The 26,962-nt window shown below is 42.7% G+C and overlaps 1 protein-coding gene across 6 annotated transcripts in view; it reads right to left on the bottom strand.

Annotated features, from left to right (window-relative positions):
- ERBB4 (erb-b2 receptor tyrosine kinase 4) overlaps positions 1–26,962 on the bottom strand; it is an 832,220-nt gene that overhangs the window by 283,338 nt on the left and 521,920 nt on the right. The window contains exon 1 of one of the 6 annotated variants that reach the window (XM_079976056.1): positions 16,681–16,763. The exons of the other annotated variants lie outside the window; for them this stretch is intronic. The gene's annotated coding sequence lies outside the window, so the exon portion shown is untranslated. Of the gene's footprint in view, positions 1–16,680; positions 16,764–26,962 lie in introns of those variants that run through there. 6 annotated transcript variants of the gene reach the window in all.

Genomic DNA, 26,962 nt, shown 5'->3' with positions numbered 1-26,962 from the left:
AGGGAGAATTCCCCCCCCCATCCACTTTCTCCATGCCATACATAATTTTCAGTCACATCTCCTCTTGCTCACCTTCTCCGTAAGCTAAGAGGTCCCAAATGTTAACTTTAACTTTCCTGATAGAGGAGTGCTACACTGCCTTGATCATGTCTGCTATCCTTTTTTGAACGTTTTTCAACACTACAATATCCTTTTTGAAGTGAAGTGATCTGTACACAGAACTGTACACGGTATTCCAAGTGTGGTCACACCATAGATATGTATAACACCATTATGATATCAGCACTTTCATTTGCCATTCATTTCCTAACATGGAATTTGCCTTCTTCACAACTGCTGGACACTAGGTCTTCACTGAGCTAACTACTACAACCTCAAAGTCCCACTCCTTGCCAGTCACTGCCAGTTCAGACCCCATGAGCATATAGGTGAAATTAAGACATTTTGCCCCTACAAACATCACTTTACACTTGCTTACACAGAACTGCATTGTTCATTTTACATTCAGTAAATGTAAAATGGTCCTTTTGGATCTCTTCACAATCTCTTTTTGTTTTTATGACCGTGAATAATTTAATCCCTTCTTCAAACCTGGACACCTCACTGTTCATCCCCAATGCTGGATCGTTTATGACCAACTTAAAAAGCACATGTCCCAATACATGTCCTTGGGGATACCACTTTCTCCATCTCTCCATCAGGAGAACTGCCCACGCGTTCCTATTCTCTGAAAGTCAGGTGCCATTTCAGGTGCAGGACTTTGAAATACTAAAGGGAAAGTGGGTCCTAAGAGAACGTGAAATGGGAAACTGAATTCCACATAACTGTTACCCGGTGTTGCAGGGGGAGAAGAGGCCACCCCTGGAGCACACCAACAATAATTAGGATAATGGCTGGCAGTGGCTCCTGCACCTACCACCCACCCTGGCAGTGGCCTAGAGAAAGCCATAGCTTGGGGTCTGAACATAGCTGCTACCACCACAGCTAAAGGCAGGAGTCAAACTGAAGAGTGAACAAAAAGAGTGGGTGGCACTAAAGGAGAGCGGTGCTCAGAAATGAAAATTTTACTGTAGCATATGATATGTTGGAAACTTGCCCCCTCGGGAAAGGCTGACTCCTCTTCCCAGGCATGTCGGGGCCGGTGACCTACCCTGGCTGGCATCCCGGCAGACCAGGGAGATCTTGATATAGGCAACACCTCCCTGCTTGAAAGGTGCACACCCCCTTCCTCTCTGCATAGCAGCAGGAGAAAGAAGAAGCAGTCAGAAAGTCTATTTCATCTCTAGTTTATTTCTGACTGTACAACTGTACAAAAACATGACTGCTCACTCAGACTTCTCCGAGCGACTGCAACAAACTTCCTTCACACAAGCAACAGGAAGGTCTCATATTACACTGAGAACCAATGCCTGAGAAATCCCTGGAACATCCTGTCCCAGGGTCAGGGCCATCATGTGATGCAAACATCGAACTGCTTGTTCTCAGCTGCGTAGTACTCATATCCCAACAACACAAGGCCCAATTCATACTTGATAAGAAGAGCATTGGTCTACAGCTAACTTGGAAAATATTCTACAGTGTTACCTCTGGTTACGAACTTAATTCGTTCTGGAGGTCCATTCTTAAGCTGAAACAGTTCTTATCCTGAGGCACACTTTCGCTAATCCGGCGTGCGATTTTCGTTCACATCCTGGGGCAAAGTTCACAACCAGGAGCAGCTACTTCCGGGTTGGTGGAGCTCATAACCAGAAGCGTTCGTAACCAGAAGTGTTCATAACCAGAGGTATCACTGTACTGAGGTGAGGAGCAACTTAGGCCCTCCCTAGGCTGTCCTGCTCCAACAGATGGGCCACAGCTGTGGCAGAGCGACACAAACATAAACCTAAACACACACCCTCCAACATCTCTCCGATGAAAATAGGGACATCCTAAGGAAAAGCGGGATATGGTGGGATCCAATCATAAACCAGGACGGCTTCTGTAAATCTGGGACTGTCCCTGGAAAATAGGGACATTTGGAGGGTCTGGATTCATGCCTACTCAGAAGTCATTCCAATGGGATCAATTCCTAGTAAAGTGTGATATAGACTAGTGATCTTAGTCTCAAGCATTACGTGCAGTTAGATAGCCAAAAATATTTTATATTCTTGTGTGCAGTGGATAAACTGCTGGACTATAATGAAAGGAGACCAGGGTTCAAATCCCTGCTGTACCATGAAACTCATGGTGGGATTTGAGCCAGTCACTATCTCTCAGTCTGGCCTACCTCACAAGATTGTTGTGAGGATAAAATGGTGGCAGGGAGGGGGGGAGAGAAGCACGACTACTACTCTGAGATTCTTGGAGGAAAGGTGGGATCTAAATGTCCTATGGCTGAAACCTGAACATGCTTACAAGAAAATAAAACTCACTGAGTTGGTGGAACTTTCTTCTAAATAAATATGCATAAGATTGTGCTGTGTAACAAATAAATCAAAAATAGCAAGACAAAAGTGTGCATCATCTCCAGGAACTCTTCTCAGAAACAAATGTATAGTTCATAATTATGTAGTGTAACTGAAACTGACGCTCTGTTTGCAGAAGGGGTGGTGTCCTGGGGTGAATGCAGGCCAAGGGAAAGCTATCTACAATTCCCAGAGGGCAATAAGATAATACATAAACCACATTTGATAACAAGCCAGGAACTTTTGAAACATTTTCTGAACGCTCACAATCACAAAGCCAATTACAAATCAAGACAAGAAGCAAGGTGCACAGCACTAGCGCCCAAAGAGAGAAAACACTGCTTGCCATCCGAAAATCTAACCTTGACTTTCTGCACTTCCAGAAGCAGAAGCCTCAGATGAAAATGAGGCATTTAATATCAGTCTTGTATAATTTCCTCCCCTTGACCGTATTAATCAGGCAAAAGTACTGACATTCACTTCTAGGAAACCTTTGGCTTAAAAGGAGCTTGGCTTTTCCACAGAAAAGGAGATTAACCTACACAACAGCTATTATATAGATAAGCACACAAAACAAGTGATTCAGATTAGGAGCATAGCGTATGATCAGCCTGCATGGGCATGGATATTCTTATGATGCACACAACATCTGTTAGCAATTTTGCACTGCAACAAAGGTGGGATTTGCAAGGAAGTCTAGTGATTAGCAACAATTCTCATTTTATTGCATTAATATGAGGTTTGCTTAAACCCACTGCATCAAAATCTGGTATTAATGAAAGAGATGGCTCACAAACATGGAGCACCATACTGAAATTCAGACTCAACGGAACGTTTACAAATTTATATGAAATATCCTGCCCCACTATCTGAATATATAAAAGAAGCTTGTGTTGTTTGGGTATACAATCATCTCAAAATTCACCAGATTTTCAAATATGATTAGCAAAAATACTTGGTTGGACCTGTAGAGTTAGGGAATCCCTTCGTATTATTTCCCCCCTCAAGATTTTTTGAGGAACTTGCTCTACCTGATGATCATTATTACACAAAATTGAGTTGTTATTGTTCTAAACATATTTTTATTGCATTGTTATGAGCTGCTTTGTGAGGGCCTAGGCCTTGAAAGCAGGACATAAACAGAAAAAACCATCAGTCAGAGATAAGTGTATAGAGATGATCATACTCAAGTTTGTCTTGCTTCCTCCTGCTGAGAATCTGTAGACTGGGGTACTAATTCATAGGGATACTGGAGAAATTCAGTTTCCTTGGCATTTTAGTGGCTAACTACCCAGTTCACCCTTTTTGAACCAATACACAAATTGAAACATAACTGTTATGTGCCGGCATGGTTGCTCGAGAGCAAACAGGCAAGACTCCCACCGGTCTTTTCCAGGCTTTAGTATCTGTCCAAAAACATTTACAGTGCAGAGCATCTCAAGTCCGTGTCTGCTCAGTCGCTAGCAGAATCTGGGAGTGGGCGGTCCTTAAACCTTCCCCAGCAAAACAGTCTTTTGACCCCCATCCTTCTCCTCCCCTCTCTGCGCGCAAACCGACTGCGGAGAGAGGGTGTTGGCAAAGGGGGACTTGCCTCCCCCCCCCCCCCGCTTTGCTCAGGCTCCGTGTTGCGGCTCTCTCTAGCATCTTCTTATCCCTGTATCCCTTCCCCACTGGAGGCGGGGCTTCCCTCCTCGCCGGAGGAAGAGCTGCTTCGCACGATCTTCGGAGGCTCCCTGTAACCCAAAACAATGCACAAAGAACCAGGCTGGGGAAGGCGGCCCTAGAGGAACCATGTTTCCTCTTCCCCTTCACCACCCCATGCCAGAGTTTCATCTTTTATGCGGTTGGTAACACTGTTGACAGGGATGAGGGGAACGTCCAATTTGGCCTTAATAGCTGCTCTTCTCTTTCTGATTTGTTAAGTCTGCGCTGCTCATACCTTTCTCCCAGTCGTCATTTTTGTCTTTTGCTCTCACGGGACAGGTCCTCCACAGATAGTGTAAACTGCCTGTGGCTCAGTCCATTTCAGTCGACTGTTTCAAATTAAACTGAGCATCTGCTTTCCATCTATTTTGCCACTCTCTGTTCCCCCACCTCCTACACTGAGAGAGGGATGTTTGGAAAGACCTATTAAACCCTATGACGCATTAAACAAATGAAGCTCAAATGTAATCAATATACAAAAGAGTTGCATTATAATGACCTCATCATCCTAAAGTTAACAACTAATTTTAATTTACAACAACACTGAAAGCAAGAGATAACATTAAATTTAAAAAGGAAGCCAGAAGGAGAAAGGCAGGCAGCCTTTTGACGATGCCAACAAGTTGGCAGGAAAAGGCAAGTGAAAAATGCAGGCCTTCCCTCTGTTCTACCGTAATTAATTTGGGTGCCAGCACTTCTTGGAGACACAGATTAGGAAACTGAATGAAAGTTGGGTTGTTGTTTTTCATGCATGTTCTATTCTTTAGTAGCCTGAGCCATAGATTTTTGGTTAAGTGGTCTCTTCCTCATTCCTGTGTGCATTTTTGTGAGGCTCCCAAAAGTCCTCCCTCAGAGTCATGGGGGTAGACCCCAGAATTTGTTGCCCATTCTGGGTATTTCTGAAACTCCAAGGCAACCCCAATATGAATTCTTTTGCTATGCTGTTGCCAATGTTGTTTTTCAGAATTTGTAATCAAATAGATGAGGGATGTCCAACCAATAGATTGTGATTTACCGGTAGATCACCGGCTGATCCTGGTAGAAAGTGGGATCCTTATTGTGTACAAAAAGTTATGAGGGGAAAGCTAGAATCTCCCCCCCAAAAGCTCCACAACTCTGGGCAATCCACCCCCACCCCACCCACGCTCCTCCTTCCTCCAATGACAATGGGGAGATCACTGCCAGGTTTTTTTATACCGGGAGTAGATCACGGTCTCTTGGGAGCTGGACATGGCTGCCCTAGATGCCATGGGTGTAGCCAAAGGTGGGGGCAGCTGTCCCCCTAAATCAAGACAAATCAATACAAATCTGAAGTTCTGCCCCTCTAACAAAAGCCTGCCCCCTCAGCAAAACTCCTGGCTACGCCCATGCTAGCTGCTACATTTTGAATGCAAGTGGGGCTGGGAACTGACAGCTTATCTATCAACTATCAGAAGCCCCATGTCATATGTAGCTATGAGTAACCAGACATAGCAGGATGTCATTGGGAACAAACAAACAACTAAAGAGCTAACTATCTAACTAATTAAAGTAAGGGAAGGGAAGGGAAGACAGAGTCAACATTCGCATTTTGATGTGCATCCATTTTAGTCCCACAGTCCTTGATTCATGAACGTAATATGGATGTGGCTATCTGCTTTCATGCACTGATTTCCTGACCTAGATCAGGGCTTTGTTCTTTGCTGCAGATGATTTATAAAGCACCAAAAATTGAAATGTCACATTTGTATTAGGAGGCAAGGGAAGTGTGATTATAAAAACGAGGACTTTAGCCTTCTTTCTTTCAGTCCAGTGACCATAAGCAAAAGCTCAAGGATGTGCATGCTTAGTGGCAAATAGGTGTCTGGGCTAGTCTTGGATTAAACCTTTTAAAGTAACAATTATCTGGGTCATTAGTGAAAAAGCAGACAAAGACCTGCAAGAAAACCACCCAAACTTTAGTGACATTGACTTGAAGGCAGATTTCATTAAAGAAAATATTGTCCATATAGGATGTGTGTGTGTGGGGGGGGGGTTAACACAGCACTTCCCATTAAGCGCAGCTTAGAAAACAACTAATTCAGCTGCTCCAAATGTGAAGTTGGGAATAAGTATTCCGATGGATTTGTGTTGCCTCTAGAAAGCAAGCTGAGAGTTGCTTTTGGTTTGTGGTAACCCGGGACTAAAGTTGGCTGGATTGGCAGATGAATCTTGCTTCAACCCTGCTAACTGGGTGTCCTTCTCCACGTACCTGAAGGCAGAAGGCTAACCTCGATGGTTTGGCACACAGCTCTGTCTCCCAACAGAAAGGCAGGGCCAGGGAGCCTAGGAGGAAGAGGGGAGGGAGGGGCTGCTGCCTCCTTTTGCTTCGTGGGAGGGCCAGCCCTGGGATTTTTTAAAAGCACCCCCAGTTCTATAGAATATTGTCAGAGAGAGGATTAGGCTAAAACTTAGATGGATGCACTTACTTTTTCCATATGTATACAGTGGTACCTCAGGTTACAGGCGCTTCAGGTTACAGACTCCGCTAACCCAGAAATAGTACCTCGGGTTAAGAACTTTGCTTCAGGATGAGAACAGAAATCGTGCGGCGGCAGCAGGAGGCCTGATTAGTTTCAGGTTAAGAATGGACCTCCAGAACGAATTAAGTTCTTAACCCAAGGTATCACTGTACTTAGATGTAGTGCAGACCACAGTGTTGTAATTCCGTGAGCATATGCATTTTAGGCAACATGGATTCCAGACTAGTGAGAACATTTCCAGGGAAAAGATTAAAATAACCCAAAACAAGTGGAACCTGTAGCACATGTAGCACCGTGTGGAGTGCTCTTGCTTTCAGCATTTCTACCTCTCAGCCAGGCCCTCTTTCACAAGGTTCCTTTCCATTCTTCTTCTCACCTGGCTTTCCATTTCCGCCACAATAGCCCATCCATGCTCTGTAGTCATTGAGCATGCCCAGCCTTTGTATATTTGTTTAAAATGAGTCTTTTAAAAATAACATTATATCATATTAACAAATTAATCAACTCAAATACAAGACAAGCATGCCAACAAAGCCTTCTAAGTAGTCAAATCCTATGTGTAATGCTCAAAATTCTATAATTAAGCTCAGGATTGCCTGAAAAATGTTGATAGCATTGTTTCTGCCTTCCCACAAATATTTATCAGCCATAATACTTTGCCTTAATATGATGCTCCACCACCAGCAACTGAGAGCAGGTGGAATTAGCTGACTTCCATGCATTTGCCAATAACACACACGCCATGGTTAACACGGACACAACTAATATTGTATGTTTCCTTCTAGTATGTCCTTTTATTTTTCCTAATAATATTGCCTGTAGATTTAATTGAGTCTTGTATCTTCTGTCTTCTTAGCCTCTTTTACAATAACCAGTAACTTAGCCTCGGTTGCTGGTGCCTGGACAGAGCCGCCTTCCCAGCTGTGCAGGGGGGAGCCCAGCTGGCCAAGGCAACCCTTGGCGGGCAGAGAGGAACACTGGGCCGGGCCATGCTGGGGGCACCTGAATGGGGGCACCTTTTAGCTCCCGCTCAAAAATTGGGCTCCTGGAGCCACGGCCCTCCTGGCACCCCCTCCCATGCTGCACCCCTGACAATAACTGACCATTACTGCTTTTTATACAAGGACATTGCCACAAAATATAGGGAAATGTACCTTTCCAATTTTTTTTTTACATCTCCAACATATATGAAACATTCTGGCACATTTTTTGTGATTTGCATTGGTGTGTGGTATTATTTACATAGTATTATATATAGTAGTTATTGGACTGTTTGGGGGGTTCCCCTTGGGGGTTTCCTACACCAGATTTTCTTGTATTTCTGGAGATGCTGGGGTTTCCTTCTAGCCTGCTGGAACCTTGGTCAGTCTTCTGCATGGATGGTGTTCTTTCAGCTACATAAAAACTAGCACCCATGCATGAACATCAGAAATGATCCTTAGGCTGCAATCTAGCAGTAAGACAACTCAAACTCAATAGGACCTACTTCTTAGTAGATATACATAGGATTGCATTATAAGTACCCCAAAAGTAAAACATGCAATTAAGCCACAGTATGCAGCTTTGTCTAATGTTCAAGTGGTATCATCATCATCATTTTTTTAAAAAAAAACCCTCAAAGCTTTGGGTGCTCAGAATTAGAACTTTAAGTATACTCTTCCAAGCACCCTGGCTGGTGCTCGTACGCCCCTCCCGCTGCAAAGGCCCTTTAAAGACCATTCTGCACATCACTCAGGGTTGCCTTCACAGGGACGCATGGCTGCAGTTTATTCTACTTCTCTCTAACAAGCTTACAGACAGATGTCTTTGCAAACAGGTGTTTCTCACATTCACACTTTGCATTTTTTTTACATACACACTTTTTAAAAAGGAATGTGTGAAACAGCTGTAGCAATCCATTCAATTCAATGGGGCTTTCAGTTGCCCGTATCACTGCAAGGGTTATAAAGCCCTGCCGTATTCACCTTGTTTCAAAATGGTTGATTTCACAATGTAAGCACAGACAAAAGGGCAAGTGTTAAAGCAAAGGCGGCATAAACGCCAATGCAATATCCACAGTGCGACCAATGCTGCAGGCAAGGGAATATTAAAGACGCAAGTCAACTTACAGCATAAGCCAAACCATGTCTACGTAGAAGTAAGTCCTCTAATTCAGTGAGGCTTACTCCCAGGTAAGTAAGTGGGGTTAGAACTCCAGCTTTAGTGCTTTTTCTTCTGTTGTTTTTGAAACAACCATACAGCTTGTTTTAAAAGCTTAGATGTATGATTAAAATATGAACTCCCAGCACTGTCTATCCTGTTATTAAATAATTTGATCCAAGGACATCACTCATGCTGCTAAACTTGCATTATTCAGATCTAAGATAAACCAATTGGCATCCCTCTACAATCATCTTAAAGTGGATCAATCTGCCATAGCAATTATTTAATTTGATACATTATTCAGCAAATAGAGCAACTTCAACATAACTTTACCCTGAATCAGCAAGGTCCTTCAGCACATGCTAATGTTGGACCATTAAGTGAGAATCTCTCTGTCCTGGTTGAAGGAGTCACAGCCTGATTATCTGTAAATGTAGGCAACAGATACTGGAGACACAGGACCAGATCTTGCCTGGCTGTGACACTGGTGCTAATCTCAGAGTTGGAAATGGGGAAGAGCTAGTTCAGGGAAACCTCCATTCCATTTCTTCTTTAGTAAATAATTTGTAATGTATATCAGCAGTTTGGCCTCACAGGCCCTATCCAACATTAAGACCCATATTCTGTTACACCATATTATCCCAGCTGCTGAAAACCACAGGAGGGGAGAGGGCGGCTCTTGGGCTCAGATTCTGCTGGCAGGTTCCCCACTGTCATCTGGCTAGACAAGATGCAGGATTAGGTGGGCCACGGGACGGATCCAGCAGGATCTTCTTTTAGACATAATATTAATTAGGAGAATGCACACAGGTGTAGAAAAAAAATAATCTTCAGGGGTATGAGAGAGAAAGAGTGTGCAGAATAATCAGAATCAGGTCCACAATGGGTAGGGAGGGAGAGTTATATTCCTTTCCTCAGTTGTGGTCCCAATGGAAATAATGAAAATGTAAGAAAAGCCTTTGGAATCCCAACTAGATCATATATAGGCTTGACCCTCACAGTATTTTAGAACAGGGTCAGACTCTGTTCCCTGACCAGGCTCCTGCTCATTCCAATCTCTTCTCAGCCAAAGTGTGTTTCAGGCAAGAATCAGGAAAAATGGGTCCTCTGTGCTTGCGATGCTGTGCAGATGCAGATAGAACACCTCTCGGGAGCAGCACAATTAATTATTTTTACATTAAAGAAAAGAGCAGTTCAACTGCACTCAGGTAAATCTGCCATTCATTGGGGGTCCAGCTACATATTTAAATAATCTTGTTAAATTGAGGTTCTGTTGAGTGAGCTGAGGGGGTACTTTTACTTCAATCATCATCATCATCATCATCACTATTTGCATTATAAAAACAAACAAACCCAGCCCCGGTCAAATTCACTTTTTCATGGAGCTCCAATTCAATTTTAAAAATTATGCACAGCACACGGAAACACCAGAGGCAGATTGAGTAACTTTCAACAGATTCAACCTCCCTAAACTTGAGCTGGATTTTAAATTCTTAAACTTTCTGCTTCCTAATACTATTATCTATGAACTATTGTTCAAAACATATTGATAGAGATGGAGGTGATAAATGATACAATGAACTACATGCACAATAGAACTTTTCATTATTCTAAAGCATTTCCTATTCCTGGTGTTTTTTTAAAATGTGAGCTTTTTTAAAATCACAAGCAAAAAGCCTGGATTTTATACAAAGGGGGGGGGGGGGAGTTCCATATTATTCAGTTTTTCATATGTTTTACAAAAACAAGAAGCAAAATCCCACTCACCATTTGTCAGTTATTGGAAGTAACATTTAATGTACATTTATAATACAGAGAAGCCCTTGCACAGAACAGTGTCTTGACACATACCCGTCTCCAACCCATGCTACATTTTTTCCTCATCTTGCACCTACTCAGAGGCAGCTATATTGTAAAGATGCAGTCAGGGATGTATGGGGAGAGTGCCAGGATCTGGCCTGCGTTCCTCTCCTTGAAGTATGTTTCGTTTGCTGATATCTCTTCTCTCCAGCCCCTGAAGAACTTTCATAAGCCTTCAAAAATGCTATCAGGAAAGGGAGACTTACATGGAAGAGCTTGAGCCCAGTGGCAGAGAAGCCTAGGTTCAATCTCTGGCATCTCCAAGGAGGGCTGGGAGAGAAACTGGAGAACAGCTGCCAGTCAGTACTGACAGTACTGGGTTAGGCAGACTGATGGCCTGATTCAGCAGAATTCTATGTTCCTGTTGCAATGAGGAGGACTTTGACAAAAGGAAGTCAAAATGGTGCCCTCTAGTTCTTGTTGGACTACTACACCTTCCACAGAATCATAGAACTGTAGAGTTGGAAGAGACCACGAGGGCCATCTAGTCCAACCCCCCACAATGCAGGAATCTTTCACCCAACGTGGGGCTTGAACTCATGATCCTGAGATAAAGAGTCACATGCTCTGCTGACTGAATTGCTGCCTGACCATTGTCCACAGTGGCTAGGAATGATCAGCGTTTGATTCCAACAACATCTGGAGGTCACCATGTTGGTGATCTCTGATGTATACTGGGTCTCCTCAAGATTTCTTTCTTTTGCCACCTCCTGGCAGGAGAAAACCCAAATATGCCTTGTGCTCCATTAATCCCATATCCAATTTCTACTGCAATGAACAAGAGTGCAGCCAATCAGTTCTTCATGAAATGTGCCTGTCTTCTCACAGTTGGGAATTTGGTAGCATTCCTCTTGTTATGTCATAAGGGAAACTGTCGTACAACATATTATGAGCTGTGAATAATTTCAATGGAGTGCATAGTTTTTAATACTGGATCATGCTTGCTAGTACAGGAGCCATTGCTCAGCGTCAGAGCACTTTTTGGGGGCACACAGAGGTTCTCAGGTTCAACAAGGGGCATAAAAGGGATCAAGGGGTTAAAAAGGGATCAAGTAGCTAGAAAGTCTGCCTGAAATTCTGGATGATCACTGCCAGAGCAGAAAACACTGTGCTAGATGAACCAATGGATTAAGGCAGCTTTATATGATACATATGAAAACTCCTTAGTTTTTGTATGTTCCAAAAATACATTGCCAAGGATGACAGTTCAACTGTAAGTCATTAGTGTGTCAAGCTGAGTGCTTACTGCAAAGGTTCTACAATATGATCAACTATGGAGAAGTGTATATATATATATTCTAAGAAAAATTCCCTAAGCACAGCTGTCACTAAGAGACTGCAGTTCTGGCAGTGAACTGTGCAAGGCAGAGAAGACTATGCTATTGAAAAGAAGACTTTAATTCAAATTACACTCTGCCTCTTTCGAGAATTTCAGTAACAGATAAATGAGTGTCTTCAAAAGACACCACTGCTGCTTCCCACCACATGGTGATGCAGCCAAACTGAAATTTAGTTCAGCTGGTCTGTTTTAAAAAATCAGTCTCTAATTTAGGTAGGCACCTTAAAGGTAAAGGGACCCCTGATCACTAGGTCCAGTTGCGGATGACTCTAGGGTTGTGGCGATCATCTCGCTTTATTGGCCAAAGGAGCCGGCGTTTGTCGGCAGACAGCTTCCGGGTGATGTGGCCAGCATGACTAAGCCACTTCTGGTGAACCAGAGCAGCGCACAGAAACACCGTTTAGCTTCCTGCTGGAGCGGTACCTATTTATCTACTTGCACTTTGACATGCTTTCGAACTGCTAGGTTCGGCACCTTACTTAGTATGAAAATGTCTCTGCTTGTTTTACAACGGTGCTCTGAAACAGCAAGTCTATCAGTTCCAAAGCCCGCCTTCGAATTCACACTAACGAGGTGACAATTTGGGATTATAGGTATGAGAAGACACATATTCATTCAATCCCATTTATTTATGCACACTGAGCATCTACACATGATAAAGAAGCCTCATGTAGCTCAAATCTTGCAATAGATTTTCAAGTAATTAAAACTGTGTTAACAAAATAGATGGTTATTTATTTCTTCCGAAAATCTTTGAAATACTTCAATTCCATTGTTCCAATTCCCATTCTCTCTCCTGTTTTCTGCCGCTTCACCAGCATGGCCACAACTGTTACTTTAATTGCATCCCTCTTGTCACACCATTTGCTATGTAATATTTGGATCACAACCTGTAGTGTTTACCATCTGCCAGTGGCAGCTCTCAATTCATCTTCTGTCTACAAAGATGCATGCAGGGCACCCTGTTCTTCGATCACGGATTATTATTATTATTGCAACAGTAAATGCTGCATGACAGTTCTCCTGCCACCACTTATTTTCTTTCCCAATTTATTTCTCATGTGAAAGTGCAAGACTTTTGTATTCAGCATAGACATTTTTAGCTCTGTGACACGGGAAGGAATGCTAACAGCAGCTATTTTTCCCAAGGTATCCCAGTCACTATTATTTACGAAGATGGCACAGCTGACTGTTTTATTGATTTTGCATTTAAATTGTTCTAACTAGGGAAAATAATATTGCTATGCGCTTGCCACTACCCTGAGTAGTGAGAAGTTCCAAGTGCAGAACTCACTAGGGTTTGGCTTCCTTTGGTGGAGAGATCAGAGGAGAATGATGGTTTGTAATATTGAATTCATTTCCCAATATGCAAGTGGAGAATGGGTGCTGTCAAACAGGCTTAAGCATTCCTTGAAGGAGCACATCTACTGCTCCTCATCAGGTTCCCAGAAAGGCACCCCAGTGCCTTAAGTTGCCTTCCACCCTTCGGCTCACTGCTCAATCTCTGTCTTCCTCTTTGTTTCCAACTGCAGAGCCTTTTTCACTGCCCTGCAAAATACCCTATTGTTCACACACACACACACACACACACTTACAGTTTCAAAAAGTGGACAAAAGAGGACACAGAGTTGAATAAAAATTCCCTATGCTAATTTATATGATTATATGCAAATTTAGAAATAATTACTATAATTTACCATAATTTGGATAGAAATATGAAGCAGGTGGCGCTGTGGGTTAAAGCCTCAGCGCCTAGGACTTGCCGATCGAAAGGTCGGCGGTTCGAATCCCTGCGGCGGGGTGCGCTCCCGCTGCTCGGTCCCAGCGCCTGCCAACCTAGCAGTTCGAAAGCACCTCCGGGTGCAAGTAGATAAATAGGGACCGCTTACCAGCGGGAAGGTAAACGGCGTTTCCGTGTGCGGCTCTGGCTCGCCAGAGCAGCGATGTCACGCTGGCCACGTGACCCGGAAGTGTCTCCGGACAGCGCTGGCCCCTGGCCTCTTAAGTGAGATGGGCGCACAACCCCAGAGTCTGTCAAGACTGGCCCGTACGGGCAGGGGTACCTTTACCTTTACTTTATGAAGCATCTCACCACAGAGGGAAGGACTGTGACCAGGTGACCTGTATGTTTGTGCAGTCTGCAGTCCAGACATGTTCTTCATGGGCAACATCAAGATCCTTCCTTCATAGGGTTCTCTGCCTTTAAAGTGCACTTGGACCAGACAGTCCCTTCAACTAGAGGACATATTCAAGTAGAGGACTGTTCTTTGAGTCCTTCCAATACCGAACTGCCCTTTGTAAAGTAGGACCTCTTGGTCACCTTACTCTCCTCAGATGGTGTGTCACCTTCTGAAGTCAAGCTTTCTCCATTCAGAACATGCCAGAGGTATCTCCATCCGTTCTCCATCCGTCAAGGATTGTTAGCCTTCAGCTGTCCACCCAGAGCCATTAAGATTCTTTCATCCAGTTCCCAAACTCTGATGCAGCACTGATTGCCTCAGGGCAAACCCAATAGTGTGTAGCAAAAACAACACAAGAGCCTTAAAGGCATAAGCTTTCATTGACTAGATGAAGTAGGTTATAACCCATAAACGTTTATAACACAGTAAATCAGTAAGTCTTCAAGGGGCCATAAAACTCTTTGCTGTATATTCCCATCTACTAATTATCTGCTCCACTCTAGGTGGATGTTCTGCTGAAATCTGCATCATGATATTTATTTAAGACAATTGTGCTCTGCCTTTCCATTTATTAAAAAAAACCTCACAGGACAATTTAGAAAAGTTTATTTAAAATACACATAAATAAAGACAGATTGAAAAAGACTAACGGTTGCCTTTAGCTATCTTTTACTCACAGTAGACCCACTGAAATTAATGACCATTTCAATGGGTCGACTCTGAGTAAATGTTAGCTGAATTCAACTCTAAATCAGTAGTGCAGAATAAAACCCAGCGAACCAGGGGAATGGCCTAACCTTTTCCCAGCATAGGGAAGGAGTTGCCAGGCAGTGGCACAACTGAAGAAAAAGATCCTCTCTGCAGCAAACATTCACCTGAGCTTAGGTGGCAGGAGAAGCCAGAAAAGCATCTGTTGGCCCAGAGTAATCTGTGCCTTTCAGGGGAGCATGCAGCTCCGCCACTGAGTAGAGGCTTTGATCCTGTAGGTGCAGGTGCCTCTTTGTAAGTGGCTTTCCTTCACTTCCTTCTGCACTGCACAGGATCAGATCCTCCCACTGAGCAGCCGTAAGAAGCAGCAGGTGGTAAGTGGAAGGATCTGATCCTGAGGGGTGCTTGTTGTGAGCGGCTTGCTTCCCTTGCATGAAGAGGAGTCACTTGCGAAAGAGCAGTGTCACACAGGATCAGACACCTTAACTGGTAAGCGGGAGGTTCCAATCTTGCTAAGTGGCCCTCGTCATCATGTTTTTAAACTAAAATTTAACCTTATGTTACAATGGGGTTTAAAAAAGTTATTTGGGAACAGATCCAGGGTGGGGCACCACATGATAGAATGACTTGATCCTGGGAGCACAGATCAGGCCCCCATGGCAGATCACAGCACTGATTTGCTTCCTCTGTTTTAACAAGTAAATTTGTATTCATTACCAACTCAGCCATGCTTCAATACTGCACAGCTCCAGCATCCATGGGCTCATATATCTATTAGCTCTACCAGGTTACAGCATTTGTGGGACTAGCCAGTTCTTGTTTAGGGGTTCCCTTGAAGTGGAACCTTGATGAGCCACCGCTCAAGTCACCTACAGGTTGATGTTTGGCCAAAAAGGGGTGTTATTGTGGGGAGAGACATAAAATGGACACACTGAGCTAGTTCTCCCATACACGGCTCAATAGTCTCTTATTCTCCAGAGCTTCAAAAGTTGGGCTCCAAATTGGATGTGAAGTCAATGTAAACCAGATGTAATCATGCCCGTATCTCTCTGGCCTTCCAAACCCAAATAACATCTGCTTGCTGGTGAGTGCAATTAATTAGCTGCATGGGAAGATTGTTATTTTTAAGACATCATGTGAGGGGTCAGAAGGGTAAAACTGAAGTCTGAAAAAGGCAGACCTTGTAAAGAAAAGTTAGTAAGCTGCTTCCGGGCAAACTCTTGGCGATAAACATCCAATTAATGTATGAGGGGTAGGGAGTTTCCATGCACAGCAGTTGAAATATCGTAACATATTGAGATCTGATCCAAAAAAATTAAAAATTAAAAAGCACAGCCTATTTGCTAGGGGATTCCTTCAACAGATTAAACTCCAGGAGGTCTGATGTTTATGCAATTTTCTTATTTATTCTCCCAACTTCTGCAATATGTAGTTCACATTTTGAGAACCTAATTAGCTGACAGCTTGCTCCAGAATACTAATAAGAGAATGGCCACATGTGCCAAGCTGAATCATCCATTACACTTTGCATCAAAAATATTATAATGAAGTTTGAAAGGCTATCAACATATTTCCAGAAGGGTATCAGCTGCAAGTTTGGAACCAAAGTTTGTGTTGGATCAGGTGATCTTTGGATTGGCAGCTGAGGCCCTTCTATTCTGTCCAGCTTGAAATGGGATGAAACAATTGTAAAAAAACAAAACAAGGGGGAAACAGCATTGCCATCTAGCACAGGGGACAAGAGAGCCCAACTGCCAGTATCTGGAAAGTTTCTCTCAGATTAAAATACCTACTGTACTTACAAGACTGCCACTTCTACAGTCTGTTTTTACGGACATTCTCATGCCACTGGATCTTCAGCAAAGGAAAAGATATGTTTTGTGGGTTGTGCTGTCTGGACTCTTTGGTTTTGTCTTTACAGTGGGATTAGACTCTTCTGAAGGATATTGTTTTATCACAACAGGTGGTCTTCACAACCCACGGTGCTTACAATGGAAGTCCTTACCTACACACATCACTTTCCTATTTTGGTTCTTGGAGAATTTATAGATTTATGAATTCATATAAACCCACAGTTGAGATGTAGCACATTAATAACATGACAGATTCTGATGATGATGATGATGAGAACAGCACTTTAAAAATTGCAAAACACAGCACAAAGACTTTGGTCCATGCCAAATGGCTTACAATCCAGGTGGAATGGCTGTTGAAGGAACTATGAATCAAACAGGCAGAGTCCTGAGTGGACAGCCACCTAGATTATGTTACAATCACTAGTGCAGGTGCTTAAGTTGGGATAGACACAGATTCAGCAGGTAGGGGAGGGGAACCATGGTTAAATATCTGAGTAGGGTCCCTTTCAGTTCAGTGAATGCTTACAGTTGTTTGTGGCCCCCTTCTTATGCAGCACACACACACACACACACACACACACACACACACACTTAGGGTGGTAAGATGAAAAAGGTTACTAACATACGGGTGGTGTGTGTCCTCTATATAGCCCAGGAAATCCATATTGTGTAGAGCTCAGTAAGAAAAAGATACTTGAGAATCTGAATTTGGTACAGTGCATCAGATGCTATGCATTGCTTGAGGAAAAAGTCAACCTTGACTCCTCGTTTGAAGAATGAATCTCCTTCCTGCATAGTAAGGCTCTTCAGCCAACACATGTAAATAAGTATATATGAATTGAATTTAAAAAAGAAAAAGAAAAAGGGTTACTAGGGCAGGCTTTTCTCTTTAAAGGCAGAAGATTCTAAGAAAGCAAGCTGGCATCATCATTATTCTCCACACTGAATGAGATGTCTTACAGACAAAAGACAAAGAGGATGATATTGCCATGAAGAACACATGCTTGAAATTTTATTTCATAATTACAGCAATTACTCCTGCAATGAATAGGGTGGACGAGATAAAGGGAATTCATATGCTAAGCGGAGAGGCACCTTTGGCTACAGACATTAGTACATTCAAAAATAAGCCCAACTGAATTCAGTGACACTTACAGCTGAAGACTAGAATATATATAATGGCTGAAGGCCAAAGGAACTTGAATCAGATTTAGTAGAACAAGGCAGGTCAGGTTTATTCTGGAGCTTAAGAAGCAGCCACACAGTCATGTACATCAAGCCAAACAGCACATCTCCCTAGCCATGTTTGGTGGTCAGCCAATGGCTTGATAAAACTATGTGTGTCTTGCCCAGGACTGCGAGAACAAGGAAAACAGACTATATTTGTCTTGAAGGTTCTTAAGTTGTGTAGGCCTGACTTATAGGAAGTATATCACAGTGCTCCATGCATTTTTCTAAACACAACCCTGCCAAAATTACAATGTGAGCACTTTGTAGTGAAATACCATCACTCAGACAAAACGGACATGTACTGATTATTATACATAGATGTTTTATGTACAAATATGGGGTGTGATGTAGGTACTGCCATGGAAATATTAATTTCAGAAATACAACTAAATTAGAGTTCTACAGATCAGTATAATCCCCAAGCCACTTGCACTTACTTACAGAGAAGACATTTTGTTCAGCTTGCAATCTGCACTTCCCGAAACAATAAGCCAGTGAAAATGCAGCTAAGCTACTCTTTGAAAATGTGCACATCTCCAAGCAAACAATCTGTACAGAAAAATGTGCATTTGGGGGAAAGTGTGCATAACAAGATTTGAGTGGAAAGTGTGAAAACAACATACTAGAAATATAGTAGCAAAAATTGTTTGAGAAAATGTATATATTTGGCAATATTGCATACAAAAAGGTATGTTTTGGGAAAAATTGCACAGTAAAATGCTGAATTTTTGTGGAGACTGTTTTGGGAGAGGGAATAACAAAATTATGTGGAAATGGGGTAAACTGGACTTAAGATTGGAAAAATGAGAAAATGAGAGAAACTGAAATTGACAGATTCGTGCATCCCTACTTGCACTTCTGCAATGCTTCTGAATTCAATAGCATTATTCCTGAGTTAGGCAATTGAAGGTTCAGAATAAGCATGCATCAGTATCTCTTGGGACCTCCTCATGCACAGACAAGGTGAAGCATTTTGAATTGTAATGTAAACTGTCTCCCACATCTCATGTTTTAGAGCCTTGCCTGAAAGGATCTTTGAACTATTTTGAAGAGAGAAGGGACCAATGAGATCAATGAACTCAAATGAAAATAACAAATCTATGTCTTTGTTTTCCTGAAGCCACAGGCACTTATTTTCTCTGAACCTTCACATGGCAGCAGAGATAACATTTTCAGGAAAGACCCCACTTTCAAGAGACACAGTCTGTCACACAGTCCAATGGAAATGCAGAATCTGAACTGCCTTGATTTCCCTCAATTGTGCTACTGCCAAATATTATTGTTGCATCACTCAAGAAGGGGTGTGGGGAAGGGGACAAATCCTGTTTCCAAATGCTGATGTTTTATACAATGAATGATGCTCCTCTGCAAAATCCATCCTTGAGCTCTACTATTAGATTCTACCCATTTTCATTGCTAGCATTACAGGTAGCATTATGTACAGGTAGCATTACTCTTGGGGTAAAAAGGGGGGAGGGGAACCCACCAAGTGCCAGAAAATGAACTTCATTTCTCGGGCCACAAAATACACTGGAGGGTTTTACACCACTCCCTTTCCCCATGTAGCCTCAAACTGACTTAGCCCTATTCCTGCATTTGGCTAAAAATATTGTTATAGGTGCTGTCAGTGACAGGCCATTGATGGTTAGGTTGTGGCTGGCAAATAGTCCTAAACTTGCTGTGTGCTGTTTCATCAACAGGAATTAGTGACAGCAGAGGGGCTCCAGACTACCGGGGATGTTTAGTGCACTTGGCAAAGAAGAGCATGTTGCACTTTGAGTCAAGACAAAGAGAATTCATGCATGCAGAGGGTGTCTAGCTGGGGTTCATACTTCGACAGGCTGCTTAAATTTGCTTTTTAGGAATCTGATTCTGGCTATGCAATCTGCGTATTGGAGTAGTTTTGCCTTTAGTATGTTCTACTTGCATATTTGTAACTAAATATTTGTAAACATCACAAAATTCACCTGAAATATCCCGTGCTCTCTGATCCAAAGGAAACTAAATCCTGTTATGTCAAGACTAGTATGCAAGATTATAATGGCAATATCCATTATAGAATAATAAAGATCAACTGATGGCAGAAATTACAACAGACAGCAATGCCATAATGAAGCAGGCATGCGTTGCACCATCACAGCCCTGTGAGAACAGGGGCTTAGGGATTTGGTCCAGCAGATTTAGCACTGAAGAACTGCTAGTGATTCATAACACTTTGACCTCTCAGTTTCCTGAAAAATTGGAATACATATTAATATTGTGTGTTACACTGTACAGAACTGCAACTATAAACTGCCAGTTAATGATGGTTTTAGAGAAGTAGAACACCCAACAGTGATTTAAAATTAAGAATGCCTCTTTATGTTAAGGAAAAATCCATTGGTACACAAACAAGTATCATATTCAGATGATTACTCTGGTAAATGTATCTGTGATTCAACTCCCAGAGTGACAATTAAAAAGTGCCTAACATCCTAGCTATGACGGCAACAGTATTTAATAAATCATGCAGGTAATTTCCATTCAGGAGCAGGTAACCCTGGAAAATGCTGATGTGATGTAATCTTATACCACAAAGGGCCTAATTTACTTAGACTAGAATTAAGCTTGTTAAGAAAATTAGATTCTTTTTTCTAATTGGCTTGAAATTGAGTGACCTTTTTATGAAACCTGAAGGCCAGTTTACTTAAAGGATGTGTGAGTCTCTGTGTGATGATGTGCTGTTATCATATGCCTGTAGCAGTATCATCCCTTTGCTACAATTAATCATTTCCCCCCTCTTAACATCTCATAGGCACATTGAGCTGACACCATAAGGAAGAATGATAAATGACAGTGAATGTGTGATAATGACTTCACACGTGCACTCTTGTGATAGCTACAATTTTATCACAAAAAACTGTAAATGCTGTCATACAAATTGACAATATGAATCACTCCCAATTGTTTCAGCCTGGCAGGAGAACTTAGCTCCCAGGCAAAGCTCTAGAGAGCTTGGTCCTCATACTCTCTGTTGACACTAACGCTACAGCTCTTGGCTGAAGCCTCTCCAAACCATCTCACAGGTCAAAGGATTTCTAGGCCTAACCTGGCTCACAGACATCCCCTCTCCCAACTGGAGGTAGGTGGTCGCCAACAGTAATATTCCACCTAAAGCAAACTCCTGACATGAGACCCAACTTTGTCACCACTTCTATCTAAAACAAAATAATCACTGAGCCAAACAGTATCAGCCATATGTCATCAAAACCTTTGTATCCACTCATCTAACATTTTATCTTCTGTTGCCTGTCTTTTACACAGGCAAAACGGTCTTTGCATGAGGGTAGGAATGGACACAAATGGGAGAATTTAAAATACTGTAGTACTTCATTCTACCAGAACACCTTATAGTACACTTTAAAGCCCAGGATCACCCCCAAAAAAGTTCTTAAATGAAGATTCCATCATATAACATCTGAATTAGATTGTATTAGTAAAATTGACACTGTGGAACTTTGTATACTGCTCTTCATCCAAAGATCACAGGATGGTTCACAACATAAAAATACAAAATGGGAACACAAACTGCATAACAATAACAAACAAACAAAAACCAAATCAATAACCCTGTGCCTACAAACACACAATAGATAGTTTAATCAGCCAAAGGCCCAGTTTTAGAAAATGAGCACACACTTCACATGGTGGGTGCTCTTTGCAGGATCGTGTGTGGTGCTACTGTTCCCAAGGAGCTTACTGGCAAACAGGGGCTGGCTTGCCTCTCAGTGTTAATTTTTGGAGGTTCACGCCCAGCCTCAGTAATCAAGCTTTTTGCTGGGAGGTGGGGCCAGCCCCATTTAGAAATAGGGGGTGGAGCCAACAATAGCAAGGCAGGCGGCTGTGGAGATTCACCCTCCCTACCCTCCCTTTGTTTAATGTTTCTTTTTTGCAGGTTTGTTTAGTGGGCGCTGCTACGGTCTTTGACTGGTTGCTGTTGAAGGACCGGGAAGAAATCTTCCTGCATTGGCAGCTTTTGTCTTCCCTGCAGCAATTCGCCACAACTTTGGCAGTTATGGCCTTGGACGGAATCCGTTAGTCTTTTCTTCCCTATATTGGGGTGTGTGTATGTGTGAAGTGGTGATTCAGCCCCCCGCGGCGGAGATTCCAGGGTCCCCCTCTTAAAGGGGTTATATAATGGGTGTCACTGGCCATACACTGAAAGGTCGTCAGTGAACTACCCTGTGTGTGGGGATATGGGCTGGGCTGCCTGCTACACTTACGTCTCGCAGTGCACCCCCATTTCCCATTTACCCTGATGAGCCCCAGTTCCCCCCGGCTGGGGGCCTGGGAGGGATACACCCCCAAGGCCTAAGCCAAGGTCTTCCTATGTTCGGAAGCTTAATAAAGTTGTGGCCTAATTTTAATTCCATATAACGTTGTCAGAGTCTTTATTCCTTCCTTATGATCTCTGGGGGCCTGGGCTGTCACCGCCTGGTCACGCAAATGTTTTTGCTGGTGCCTAAAGACATGCAGGGAAGGTGCCAGGCAAGCCTTCCTGGGAAGAGCCACCAGAGAAAAGGTCCCTTCTTGTGTTGCCACCTTCTGGACTTCACATGGAAGAGGCACATGAAGAAGAGCCACAGGTGGCATGACTGCAGGGTCCAGGTCAGTTTTAAGGAATCTTGGGAGTAGCTGTCACCTTCCAGCGGCAAACACCTTCCAGCAGCAATTCAAATATTTAATGCCAAAGTTGTCCCTAAATTATTATATGGCTGCGAAGTATGGACTACAGCAATATCAGGTAACTTGGATCGCCCACTTCACATGTTTCTGAGATCTCTTTCCAGTGTCCCGAGATGTGTCTCAGGTGCAGCCCTACGACTTGAGTTCGCCCAGCCCTCAATTGTAAAACGAGCATGGAGTCGAGCCATTTCCTATAGCTCCCACCTACTAGCATCGGATGCTCGAATTAGAGGTGGTTTCTCCAATCTGATCTTAAGAGATATACATAATTCTCCTTGGAAAACTACAATTAATCTCAAATTCCGCTCTCTTCTCAATTTGAACCGCAAAACTGTTTTTAACTTAGAGTGTATTAGCCCGGCGGCCCTGCCTCTAATCAAAAAGAAGCTACAGCAACTTGACTTCTCTAACACAGCTTCCCATGCAAGAGGGCTGTGTTCAGGCTTAGCCCTAGCTATTCCACCCCCTGAAGGAATCCCTTTATACTGCTTCACAATTCCATCGGAGGCTAAGCGAAGGGCCTTTACCTGTGCCCGTCTCAACTGTTTTCCTACAGCAGTTCTGTCGGGTCGTTACTCCAGAGTTTCCATCGCAAATAGAACATGCACCTGCAATGACACGGCTCTGGAGACTATGGAACATGTAATGCTCTTCTGTCCCAACTGGACAGATGAAAGATCTCGGTTTCTAACTCCTCTCGTGAACAAGCTTCATCTCCCAATCCAGCCCTGGATAGTGTCCCTTCTTCTGCAGGATTCTGACTGTTGGATTACCGAGATGACAGCTAATTTCCTGCTTAGTGTGATGAAGAGGAAAGCAGCACCAACTTCTTCTTTAATACCACAGATGTAGTCGATACGCTGCACAATCGAACCTGTTTTTGTAATTTGTCATTCACAGTATTGATCTTGCTAGGTATATTATTCACTTGTAGCCACTATTTACTATACGTTGTTTGGTACTCGCATTTGTTTTGACTATTCTATTCTATTCTGTTCACTTGTGCTCTGCATTGTACTTTGACACACTTACCACTATCTCATGTACTGCTTGCCATTTTGTCTTCTATTTATACAAAGAAAGCCCCGTCTTGCCCATTTACACTCAATATATACTCACTCAGTTCAAATTCTACTGATCAAGTGAAAGTCTTCATTTTCTGATGAAGTAGGTTCTGGGCACAAGTTTAAGATGGCACAAGTCATTTTGTTGTGTTTCATTAGGAAATGTCTGAATGGAATTCAGGCCCTGATCCAAATATGATCTAGCTGAATCCAACTGCATGCACTGGTAATTTAAACAAATAATTAGCTATCACACTAAATTAATATAATGGTAAATGACTATATTTTGGTTGGAATACACCCCCTTGATTAAGGTCTCTCATCCCCAGATTTGAACCAGATCCTTATGAGCTCTCTTAAATCAAATATAAGCTTCTACAAGCTTCCCAATGGGAACTCCATGGAAAAAAGAAGACATAACTGTAGGTGTCTGGCTGCCGCGCCAACTGAGTTGTCTCTCCCACTTTCCCTATGGGGCTATCTACCAACTGCCTTGTGGAAAGAATTCCAGAAGAGAGGCAGCAGCAAGTGAAGGGAACAGATCCTGTTCCAGCTGGATGGTCTCCCATTCGCCAACAGGGCCAATTGTTACTGGCTAAACTGTGGGAAGGATCCTGCTGCATTGCTGAGTTTTCATACTGTTCTGATTTTACCAAAGCATATTCAAGTTACTTGTAAGCTGCCTTGGAATGATTTTTATCTTGAAAGGAAGTATGTAAATACTGTAATTATAACAAAGAAAGCTTGCTGGATCTGGGGATGGAAAGAATAAAAGGAAACTGTGAGTCTGAAAGACACCATAAGACTCAGGTCTGAAGATCAAGGGAAGAGAACAAGTTGACTTATTTCTATGCTTCACCTTTGTGTCTAATCTTGAGAAGGGCAAAATATTTTCATCAGCAAATCCCAACTCTGATCTGGAGAGCATACTTAGGATATATGATTGGCTTTTTGCCAGATTCTGAAATTACAAGGCTGGCTTAAATAGAAAATATATCATCAGGCAAAAATCACAGTGCCACTCACAGAGCCCTCGCCCTTCAAATGTCCACTTCCAGCCCATCTGTTGAAGACAATAAAATTTCATTCTTGCTGAAAGTGTAAACCATTTCTGATAAAGACAGATTGGTTCACTGGAATGTAAAAGCTCCTTTAGATGCAAAAGTGAATATGCTTTCAGTGCTGAGCGAGGTTTGTAGCCCAGTGCAAGGCCCTGAAACCCCAAACATTTTGCAGCTACACACGAGTGATCTATTTAGGATTCATGTTATAGTGATAACCTTGATTCGGATAATGTGTCCTTTGCTCCAGCACCTGTCACAGCTATTACCTTCTTGTCTTGCCAAGATTTCTAGGGGGATGAATGTTCTCCTGGGGAGGGGAAGGAAAATAATCTATCAAAGTGCCAGGACTTGTCATTAAAAAGAAATGGAGAAATAACAACAAAAAATTAGGGGGGAAAACACTTAACACTTCAGAAGACCCTGCCAAAATCTTTCTAACCTAAGACCTCACAACTTTTGCATCAAGAGATGAAATTAAGATGGACATAAAAATCAGGTTTCAACACAAATTTTACTCAAGCAGTCCAAATTTTCATTTTTAAATCCAAAATGCAGCTATTTTTGCAGTCAAGCATAAAAATAATAAATTATCTATTCAACTCATGATTAAAAGCAGGGGAGACCCCATTGATGGGCAAAGTGGGTCATAGCCCTGCCAGGATTCTAAAACTTCCCTCACAATAATATAATTGAAAGGGACTCCAATAATCATCTAGTCCAACCACTTTCAATGCAGGAAACACAGCTAAAGCACCCATAACAGATGGCCTCCAAGGACGGAGAGCTCACAATCTACCGAGGGAGTTTGTCCACTGTCAAACAGCTCTTACCGCCAGAAAGTTCTTCCTGATGCTTAGTTGGAATCTCTTTTCTTGTAACTTGAAGCCATTGGCCCGGGTCCTACCCTCCAGTCTCCAAGCTTATGGCTCAATCTTTTTCCTGTCACATTTGCAGTGACATAGAGCAGAGGTTGGCAACCTAAGCCCTGTGGGCCAGATCGCCTTCTCAACCCGCCCCACGGATGGTCTGGGAATCAGCATGTTTTTACATGAGTAGAATGTGTGCTTTTATTTAAAAAGCATCTCAGGGGCATTTGTGGGGCCTGCCTGGTGTTTTTACATGCGTAGAATGTGGGCTTTTATTTAAAATCCATCTCAGGGTTATTTTTGGGGCATAGGAATTCGTTCATTCCCCTCCCCAAAAAAAATAGTCCAGCCCACCAAATGGTCTGAGGGACGGTGGACCAGCCCACAACTGAAAAAGGTTGCTGACCCCTGACTTAGAGGCTTTTTGGATCCTTCTGTCCATCTCCTCTTCTTAATCAATCAAGAAAACCATTAGCAGCTGATGCCACCCCCAGTCTCCAGGGAGGAAAACCACTTTTTAAAAACCCCAAATATGAAACTCTCTCACATAGAAATAGCTTGGGGTAGGACAGGAACAATCACCATCCTTTTCCAAGCCTTTGCAGCTAAAGCAGAACATGCCTCAAACACACACACACACACACACAATCATCATCATCATCATCAGCAGCAGCAGCAGCAGCTCATCAACAGAGAGCACTGGCTCCAGTACCTTGATCATTTGGGATGCTTTTTCTGCACCTTTCCCAGCACCTCTACAATGTCCTTTTTGAGGCACAACAACCAGAACTGTACACAGCATTCCAGGTGTGGTCACAACATTGATTTGTAGAAAGGCATTTCAATATTGGCAGCTTTATTTTCATTCCCTTTTCCAATTACCTATGGCATAGCACTTACATTTCCCTCCACAGCTGCCGCACACTGGGCTGATGTTTTTATTAAGCTACCCACCACCAGTCTGCTAGAAAAATACTCATTGGACTATAGATGGTATAAGATTTTATTTTTTGCCAAATGTGCATCATTTTATGCTTACTTGCATAGAACTCATTTGCCATTTGACCTGTTTTGGAGAGATTGTTCTGGAGAACCTCACAATTGTTTTTTGGTTTGATTTTGATGACTATGAAAAAAGATTAATGCCATCAACAAATGTGGCTGCAATTCTAATACAGAAATTGTTGTTGCATGGGATATGATGGCTGGAACCAAGGAGCAACTATTACAAACATATCAAACTGCAGTCTCATGATAAAACAAAGTTTCAGTGCTTATG

The sequence above is a fragment of the Podarcis cretensis genome, assembly GCF_951804945.1.
Source record: "Podarcis cretensis genome assembly, chromosome: 1".
In the NCBI taxonomy this organism is placed as follows: domain Eukaryota; kingdom Metazoa; phylum Chordata; class Lepidosauria; order Squamata; family Lacertidae; genus Podarcis; species Podarcis cretensis.
Note: the sequence above shows the minus strand (reverse complement) of the source record. Positions and strands in the feature narration are given on the sequence as shown.